Here is an 11,162-nt window from a genome sequence, read left to right on the forward strand (position 1 = left end):
TCCGGGAGCTGTGTATATGTCTTTGGCAACACAATCTTACCATCAGTTTGTAGAGAGTAACCAATAGCCTTGGCAATAGTCTGGATTGTTTGTAAGTTTTCATGATACACCTGTGGCCCTCAGCTCTATTATCTGTTGCTGTAATGACATTTTGGGATTAAATATCTGACACTTTGGAATCCCTGTTCACTATGTTTTTATTTTTTACAATTAATGTGCATTTGAAGAGTTACATTTACTGACTGTGCTGTAGATTAAGCAAACCCATTATAAATTACTATACTAGCTATGAAGTAGATAATTTCTTCCTAAATCATTAATCTGTGGATCTAGTGACTTTTTTATATTTATTTATTTAAAAAATTTCCATCTCCTCCCCTCCTCCTCCCCCTCCCTCCCCTCCACTCCCCTCCCCCCACACCCTCCCTGCCTCCCTTTTCAGGCCAAGGAGCCATCGGGGTTCCCTACTCTATGTTAAGACCAAGGTCCTCCCAACTCCCCCCTGGTCCAGGAAGGTGATCAACCAAGCTGAGAAGGCTCCCACAGAGCCTGTCCATGCAGAATAGTCAAAGATCAGCGCCTTTGTCCTTGGCTTCTCAGTCAGCCTCCACCGTCGGCCACATTCATGGGATGTACTCACTCATAATCGGTTTCTAGCCATAATTAAAGGACATCGAGCCTATAATTTGGGATCCTTGAGAAGATAATAAGAAGGTGAACCCCCCAAAAAAGATATAGGAATCCTCCTGGATATTGGAAGTAGACATGATCGCCAGGCAAAAAATGGGAATTTGAGGGTTGGGCGAGAAGCGGCCAAGGGAAGATGGGGAGAGAAAAGCGTGAAGGGGAGAATGGGGGGGGGGAGCTCGGAGGAATGGGATGCTTGGGATACAGGAAGGGTGGATATGGGAGCAGGGAAGCATATATCTTAATTTAGGGAACCACCTGAGGGTTGTCAAGAGACTTGACCCTAGAGGGGTTCCCAGGTTTCCAGGGAGACGCCCCCAGTTAGTTCCTTGGGCAGCTGAGGAGAGGGAGCCTGAAAAAGCCAGTTCCTATAGTCATACTGATGAATTTCTTGCATATCACCATAGAACCTCCACCTGGCGATAGATGAAGAAAATGACAGAGCCCCACATTGGAGCACCGGACTGAGCTCCCAAGGTCCTGATGAGGAGCAGAAGGAGAGAGAACATGAGAAAGAAAGTCAGGACCGTGAGGGTGCGTTCACCCATGGAGACGGTGGGACAGAACTAACGGGAGATCACCAACTCCAGTTGGATTGGGACTAATGGAACATGAGACCAAGCCGGACTCACTGAATCTAGTGACTTTTTTGTTTGTTTGATTGGTTGGTTTGTTTCCTTTAGAATTTTGCCTGAGCTTTGACCATAGGTGGAGAAAAACTTACCTTTATCTATCTAGAGACAAATGCTTTCTTGTATACAGAGAAAGAAGCTTCCCTATCAGTGCAAAGAACTTCCCTCTATATAGAGAATCACAGTCCTTGGTATTCACTTTCCTTTATTCACCTAGAGAAAGGCCTTCCTCTATTCATCTAGAAGTGAAACTTCCTCTATCTGCCTAGAGCAGAGTATCTGCTAAGAGAGCCTTCTATCCATATAGACAGGAACCTTCCTCTTGCACATAGAGAACTTTCCTGTATCTGTTGAAAGGACTTTCCTCTTTTTATCAAGCAACAAGGACCCAGTGAAAATAAGTAGAGACATTATCACATAATTTTCAAACTACATAATTTTAAAAAGTGTACAAACCAAGTGATAAGCCCTGAAGTCATATACATACAAGTAATATGATATAGAATAAATATTATATATATTCACATTACTCTCTATTAATTAGATAGTAAATATATATGCATGCATGCATATATATTATATTTAAAGAAAATGAGGTCAGAGGCAATAAATTGGAAAGCATGATAACTTTATATAGGAGGGTGGGAAAGAGTAAAGGAAAAGGAATAAATATGAATAAAATTCAAAAAATTAAAAAATAATGAAAAATAAATAATAAATCACTGGGAATATACTTGGACATATTGTATAAATCAAATTTGTGAATAAACAATGACTTAAACTATACAATGAGAGAAAACAATTCTCTTGCCTTTCTTTTAAACCACTACCCTTTGCATTAGTCTCCTTAAGTGACTTATTCCCACAATCTTCCATTAGTGACATCATCACCCAAGATTCACAATCTCCGCTCTACATTTCACTCTCTGGCCCTTAAAATTTGATGGTTATTCATCCACTTACTGCCGTTTTATGCCTTATTTTTCTTCTTAATGAAAATCTCTGGCTTTTCTCCCTTGTTTTAATAATCACTTATTGCACCACCATGGCTTTCACAAAAATATTCTGATTTACTGTATCCCTTTGTGAATAAGATGCCACTGAACATGTGTCCTTTATGTAGTACATAATGATTCATGACTGGGACAATTATCTCTCAGAAAACATTTTCCTGGGAATTAACCCTCTTCATACAGAAAGCTTTACCACTCACAATAAATTTACAATGATGGAAAGAAGGACTCCACATACAATAATGTAAGACTAAGACCAGAGAGGTCTTATTTCAACACAATCTTTCATAGTGAGGTAGAAAGAAAGCAATGTAGTATGTTGATTTTTGATTTTAAATGCTTCCTTATAGATGTTACACATGGAGCCCTTCTCTTACTACTTTATTCAGATGACAACACATATGATCACATACTTGAAATGACATCATGAGGAAAATACTGATCATTTCTTAGCCTTGGCATCAACTAGAACATCTAGAATAGAGGGCGTTGTCTGCTTAGATCCTGTTATCATATTCTATGGAAGGGAATACTGAAATGACTTGATGTCCTTCATTTCCTTGAGTGTAATTATTAAATCTCCCTTCCTTGTGAAGGCAGAACTTATAGACATGCATCTCCAATGCTCTTCGTGGAATATACCAACCAAATGCTAAGGTGGAAAGGTTTGGTCATTTTGAAAATTAAGAAGTTGAATTTTAATCAACCAAAAGAAAGCCTATATGGAGTGGACTCAACATAATCTCCCATCTTCAGATAGGCACTGACTGAGCCTTTTTCTGAAAGAAACCAGATTGATTGCCATGATGTGTAGGACTTGGAAGAGTAACTTGTCTTCTGGATGTGTAAGCACCAAAAGAAGTCTCCAGCTCACACTGTATATGCAACTTTTTTGGGGGGGTAACCTTTTTTATTTTTTTTTTGCTCATTTTTTTTATTAAAATTTCCATCTCCTCCCCTCCTCCTCCCCCTTCTCTCCCCTCTCTTCCACCCATACCCCCACTCCCTCCCTCTCTAGGCCAAAGAGCCCTCAGGGTTCCCTTCACTATAAAGACATGTTCATACACCCGGCTAACTCAGACTTAAAATCTGGAGACATTAATGTGTTAAATTATGAATTCATGTTGCTTGAGCCACTATGACATTGGCAATTTATTGTAATATACTAGAAAAATACAGTATGCTTCCATGTGCAAATTCACATTTCTATTATATAACTATTTTTACACATGTAAAATTGAGTAGATAATATATTATTCAGTTTACTTTTAATAGATACTTTAAAACATCGTCTTTTATTTTGATACATGAGTTCATTTATATGTCTAACATGGTAAGTGTTGTTTATTCTGATGATGGGAATCTATGCTTTAAGTGGACACCTGTTTATGGATGGGAAATAAGAGCATCACTGATTTTGAGGCTGTTTTACCTGACTCTACCAATAGCAAAGTATAGTACCTAAAAGGGCAAATATTAAGTCACATCTAAGGATTTGGTTATTATTTGTTTGCAGTGGATTTCAAATTTAGGGCAGAGCTTCCTGAGGACTGCCTTGGCCACATGAAGGAACATTGCCTGAAATTCTCAGTGAATTTTAGTACCATGTTCTAATACTTAACCACGATGGATAAAAATCTGCTGAATGAGAAAGACTGCAAGGTACTATAAATCTTCATTTTCTTGGGATTGCTTCTATCCCTATTGTGTTTACAATTGGCTCTTAGATGCAGCATGTAAGTAAAAGATGGGAGCAAATGGATTTTCTTTTCTATCTTTGGGCAATCAACAAAATCATATCTACAACTTTCACTTTTCTTTCTTAAGATTTAGTTTTAATTTATGTATGTGTGTATTTTCTTGTCTGTGCTTAAACCATGTGTATTCCGTTGCATAAGAAGTCCAGGAAAGAGCCCTGTATCCTCTAAAAGGAGAGTATGCAGTTACAGTTGGTAGCTGCCATCATTATAGCTCCCAGCCTACACCTTTGATGTTTAGTCATATAGGCACTGAAAGAGATTTATGCACAATTGCTGTAGGATAATGCTCTTGTAACCTGAACTTATTTGTGACTTTCATTGGTTTAATGAAACACTGATTGGCCAACAGGCAGGCAGGAAGTATAGGTGGGCTGACCAGACTAGGAGAATGAGAGGATAGACTACTCTTCAGTTACCAGTCAGACACAGAGGAAGTAAGATAAGAGAGCCTTACTGAGTAGGGTACCAAGCTGCGGGGCTAAACATAGACAAGAATTATGGTTAATTTAAACTGTAAACGCTAGTTAATAATAAGCCCAAACTAATAAGTCAACCAGTTTATAATTAATATAAGCCTGTGTGTTTCTTTGGGAATGAATGCGGGACCAGGGTGGACAGAAATTCTGTATACACACAATTGAACCGCCTTGCCACATGATTAAGCAAGAACCCTTACACCCCAGTTGGGGCGTAAGGATGGAAGTGGTAATCCTTTCACTTCCATAGTGTGCATCTTCACTCTGTGGATAGAGAGCGCCTAATAATAGTGTGCAAAGTCTATAACCATTTATTAGAAAGTTTTAACTGTAGAGGGAAAGCAATAGTAATTCTCTTATCTAATGCTTAGTTTTATAGAGCTGGTTTCACCTTTAAATATATATGAAATCCAACTTATATTTTTAATTTTAATGCCTGAAAACTGAACATATGTGTCTTGTTATTAAGAAAAAAATTAAATTTTAAAAAATAAGAGAAAAGGGCAACTGATATAACTTGAATGTAGAACTTCTTTGCAGTCATTTTTATAATGAGATGGAATATGGGTTTGCATGAATAATTATTTTACTACGTTCAACTAGTAATCTCATTGAAAAATAATTCTAATAGTGTAAGACTTTTTTGATTAAATTTTTCTCATTTATTATTAAAAGTTTTGAAAATTGGAGTATAGTTTTTCATTTAGGGTCATTACCACTGCTTTTGAGCTAAGTAAAATTGGCTAAATTGCGGGTGCTATGAACAAATTAATATTGTGCTCATAATATAAGATTCAGATGAAGCCAAATCACTTCGCTTAGTTTTATTATAGTTAAAACTACAGTATATGCAATATAATTTCTAGTAAAGAGTAATAGGAACTGAAAGTCATTTATGGTTGTAATAGAATTATTCTTTTTTACTCAATTTTAAATAACACTTTAATCTCTGGAACATAGATTAAAAAATGAAGTATGATAACAAAAATTTAGGCTTTTCTCCAAAGAATTATAAAATGACCCTAGAAAAATCTACATTTAATTTTCTTTGGCTGTACAGATCATTCTGTGTCCCAAAAACAGGTGACAATTTTTTAAGTGGCTACTATCCCTGAAAGATGTTGCACCTACAGTTTTGAAAATATAGATAATTTATCAATGGCCATTTATTGTAATAGCACATTTACTATTTAAGGAATTGTTTTTGGTACTCCCTAAGATTCTGTGACTTTCTTTTACTATAGCCAAAGTGCCATATTATGAAAACTAGGTCAAGTTATATAAACTTATTTTGTCCATTAAGTGACTTTGTTTAGAGTAGTAAGGCATTGATGTTAAAGTGAAATAGTGTAAAATTTTGTGACAAAGAAGTGGTATTTTAATGAAATGAAATAACAGAATTTTATAATGGAACATTGCTATATTTGGGGAAAGAATTGGATCAGCAATTGACATTAGTAGGTATAACAGTACTATACACAAATCCACTACATATTATGTTTGTTTTTATACAGTTTTTACACAGGATAGCTTTTTCTGTGAGAGTACTTATGTCGAGTATATAAGTATAAAGAGCCTTTATAGTCTCTGTCTGCAAACTGCATCTTAACAAGATTTGATATATTTGTAAATATTTATTAATTTGTGCCTCTATTTTTAATTTTGTAAGTTGATACATAAGAAATGATGAAACATATAGGGTACTGAGGGAGATTTTTATATACAGACACACAATTAAAATAATAGGTATATTCATTGCCTTAAAAATATATGTGTTGAGAATGTTGAAAATCCTGTCTTCTGATCATTTTTAAGTATCCCTGATATTATAGAAGTCTTGATTATCTAACAACATATAGAGCACAGAGACAGGTACTAAAGAACACTGGTAATGCTCTAATTCTGACAAACAGCAATACAAAGAACCTGAGCAGGGGAACATAGTCTCATGTCTCTGAGGCCAAAAAATTCTTCTATGCTATGAAAAGGAGAATATGTTGATATTTCAATTTGTAATAAATTTGCATAAGTCATAGCACTCTTTGGAACGTGCAGAAGATCTTGGTAGACCACTTATTTCAGTGAAGCACTATTAACAGTGAAATGTTCATATTTTATGGCAAAGAACAGTGAAATGCATTATTTTCCTCTTTGCTCTTTGGATATTTTCATTATACTGCTTCAGCTTAAGGTGTCTAGGACCCAGGTAGTCTAATACGGCATTCAGTAAGAGATTGACACTGCCCTCTTTGACTTATTATTAGACCAGAGGTAGCACCAAGGTCATTCTTATGCAGCGATAGATGTAAGGGATTCAAAGAAGCCCATGGACTGTTTGAACACATGTTCTCTTCCAAATTAATAGAAATTGACTGCTCCTGGGTGGAGATAAAGGCCAAGAATGAATTCACCAAGGATATTATATTCAAATTGAGTAAATCTTACAATAAAAAAGGCATTTTTCTGTGAGGATGATAATGAAGTTAACTCCCACTTCCCGGGTTAAGGAATACTAACAAATCACTGTGATGCTGTGATAATGTGCTAGGCTGTGAACAATGATGCAAAATGTAGCATGTCGTATATTTGAAGTATCATAATAACTGATGCTTTAATATATTACAGATTTTAATGCATCATTGAGGAAATTATGTGATAATATACTTTACGACAGGGTTTAGCAGAGGGAGTAAAACTCAATTAATGCCACAGTCATTAACGTTTAATTTCATTTGTCATTTACTGCTTGTAATTGTACTGTTTCTTAACCTTTTCATTCACTCATATTCATAATTCTACTGAGCCTTACATCTGTCACACTGGTACTTCTCTGAGAGATTTCTACAGTTAAATCCTTCATTCAGTGGAGGGGAGTGTTTTTCCTTTCTAACTGCTGTTACTAATTTAGGAAAAACATTAGCTGGCAAAGACTCAGAACTTTCCAACTATGAAGACTCTAGTAATTGGAGACAGCAGAATGAAATCCAGTTTTAAATATATGACGTGGAGGTAAGGATACTGCATGTGACAAGGTTAATATCTGAACTATGGAATAGCAAAACAGCACACAGTAAAAGCTCAGTATTTGTGACCCCATTTGAGTAGTTAGATCTTCCGCTCAAGATGCTCATTTCAAAGTTGGAAATATAGTATAAGTGTGTTTGAGAAGCAGTGACATAAGAATTAGTGAATTGTATGGTTGTGTTGTCCCAGTAATTTTCTGGAGAAAGTTTAGTCTTCCTATAGTCAGTAGATAAACCATAACTATTATTTTAAACCATTTTGAAGCAGATAATTGTCACAAATAAACACACTGAGAGAAGGTCAGAGCCTGGGATGTAGCTAAAAGACAAAGCAGGTGTCTAAGGACTGTAAAGTCCTTGGTTTAATCCATAGTACTGTAAAAGAAAAGAAAGGGGAACCCAAGAAGTGCAAACAATGTTAATCACAGTCATGGTCAAAGTTTACTTTCACAAATTGTTTAGTTATTGCTAGAATAGAGATGGTGAATGTGCTATTCCTTCCGTGTCCTTTTATTTCTTTCTCTTTTTCAGCAACCAATCTCCTGTAATTTAAGTAGCCTTAATGAAATATTCTTCCTAGTTTCATTTTGATGTAAAAATGATAGATCCTATTATCACATGCTTATATTTTGGATGACAAGGCCTTAGAAAGACAAAGAACTTTTGTTAAGTTTTAGGATATGTCTACAGACTTATTCTGAGGAAAGTTTATTCTTAATATTTTAATAATACCAATTTCAATGAATAGTTAACAGAGAAGAAGCCAGGAAATTCTATATCTATTCTAATTATTTTTCTTAGTAAATTGATTTTGTGATATATACTTTCCATAACTATAGCTCATATAAGCTATTGTTACATTTTGTTCACTATTATGTTTCTTTTCTGAAATTATTCCTACCAACTGGTTTTGATTTGGAATGGACAATTTAATTTTTAAATGTTCTTTGTTTCTCTAAGATGGTATATTTGCTGAAAAGGAAAGCTTTTAGATGAGGAAAGGGATATACAATTATATGTGGGTGCAAAGATAAATTTTAAAAAGTTAAGAATCAACTGAGCTAATAAAAGGACAACAGAAGGTTGGTTCTTCTAAAAGCTAAACCATAATTCATACAGTTAGTCAGCTAAACTTCTGACAGCAGTCATATCAGATGTTAATTCCAAGTAACTACTTATTTGTTACCAGCAAAATATCACTCCACTATTGCTTATTATTTGGTTAATGGTTATTATTATGGTTCTCAGGAGTCACAATTTCAATAGATAACTGATTTTCCCCAGGCTAGGTTCAAAAATTATCAGTCAATCAACTTATTGATAGAAAGAAAGAGAAAAAAACGTTATGATTGCTTTTTTGGAGACAAGTGAGAACCTTCTGGTCCTATGAAAACTAGACAACAGAATGTAAGTTTTCAAGTAAACCCCTGCTCAAATTTTCTAGATCCTGTGTGGAATGGTATGATGTGCTCAGCAATATGGTATGAAATAGCTAAACTTTTGGGAAGTAACCGAGGACAACAGAAATAACTTAACATAGTTTTACAAGGCTCCTAGTGTTATGAAAGGGGAAATAGAAAAAGTAGATTAATTGAGAAGGGGATAAGGAGGTCAATATAGAAGAATATGAATGAAAGAGGGAGCAACAATATGAAGGACATATAAATGGCCTAAAAGATTCCTATTATTTTATGTTCCAAATATTATATATGCCGCATTATATAGCACACACATATACATACACACACATATACGTGTCAAACACACACACACATATATACATATAAACTTACACATTCACATTATATAATATATACTTACATCATTTTGGACTGATAGAGCTCAACCCAAGAGACATAGTGATTACTATTGCACTTGATTGCCTTACAAACATTGGCGCTAAGACCTTATTGTTGAAAATGCCATGTAATTTAGGCAAAGTATTCACATAACCCAAGATAGCTCTTAGCTAAGCTTCTCCTTCAGGACTAGGTTTCATAGTAGCAGAAGGTGCTATGGAAATAGCCACAGAAAAGAGAAACCAATAGTCCTACTTTGCTATGACACTGTGAACCACAATAACCATCTCGGCAAAACATTCATATAGATGTTACTACTCATCATATGGCAGTAGCAAACAACTGCGTAATTGGACGTAAGGACTGCTCAACATGGGAGAAATCATGCCTGATATTGGAAAACCAACTAGGTACCTAAATGTAGAGAAGTTATGGATTTTAGAGGAAAGCCTATTTTACATACTTTAGTAGAGCAACACAATTCTTAATTGAATTCCATATATTTATCCTTCTATCAGTCATTAAATACAGCTCCCACCACTCACCCTACTTCTCCTTACAACAGAGGGATCTCATGCAGGAAACCATAGTTGCCTAGATACAAATACATCACAACTCCTGCTTTCAAGGCTCAGGCAACTTTGCAGAAGATGGGGCCGAGTGGCTATAAGAGCCAGAGGCCCAAGAAGCGTGTTGGGAGATTATATCTCTTTGAAATAACATAAAATTTATACCATGATATCTCAAATAGCTGCCTAAATAAGATGGACAATGGTGATGGGCTTGGTCTCTACGACATGTACGGGCTCTGTGTGAGCCTTGTCAGTTTGGTTGCTCACCTTCCTGGACCTGGAGGGAGTTGGGAGGACCTTGGACTCAACATAGTGTAGAGAACCCTGATGGCTCTTTGGCCTGGAGAGGGAGGGAGTGGGGGTATGGGTGGAAGGGAGGGGAGGGAAGGGGGAGGAGGAGGGGAGGAGATGGCAATTTTTAATAAAAAATAAATAAACTGAAAAAAAAGATCTGACAATGATAGAACCAATAAACATAACAATGTGGTAAGAAGAATTTTCAGTCACAAGACTCCCTGGCTAGTAAAGATCTCTAGCAAACTAATGACTTCTAAGAGAGGGAAAATCAGTTTTTCCTAGGGATGAGCTAAATTATTTATCAAACACCAAGGAGTCAGACCTAAAATATATATACTAAGGGAACACTAAATAGCAGGCTTTATTAACATATTCATGAATATGTGTAAATATAAAAATCAAAGAAAAAAGAAGCCACAAATTTTAAAACAGAACAAGTGAGGGAAATTGGAAGGCCTAGATGAAAGGGTGGACATTATGCAATTATATTTTACTTAAAAGAGAAATACTTAAGAATCAAATTTTACATTTACTGATATTATAATATCAGTCACTGGAAAACATACCAACATTAATTATTGACTGTGCAATGTCAATAGTTGTATTCACGCTTCATTCATTGTCTAGTTGTTGGTTATTTGCAAATATATTGCTTTTACTAGCCCTTTGATAAATTGCTTCTCAGTAGGAATTTCCTCAGGAAGACTTCCATGCTTAGCTCTCTTGTCATTCAGATGTAAGTACTGGTGATTCTCTTTCTCCGTAAAGTTTATTAACCAACGCAATGTGAGATGCTAGCACCCTGATTTGTTTATATTGGAAAGAGAAATTCATTTAAGGAAAATGTGAAATAGAGCCCAATATTAAAACTATATAGTGTATAATTTCAGGACTCAATGTTTC

Source organism: Arvicola amphibius, chromosome 11 (assembly GCF_903992535.2).
Source record: "Arvicola amphibius chromosome 11, mArvAmp1.2, whole genome shotgun sequence".
Classification (NCBI taxonomy): domain Eukaryota; kingdom Metazoa; phylum Chordata; class Mammalia; order Rodentia; family Cricetidae; genus Arvicola; species Arvicola amphibius.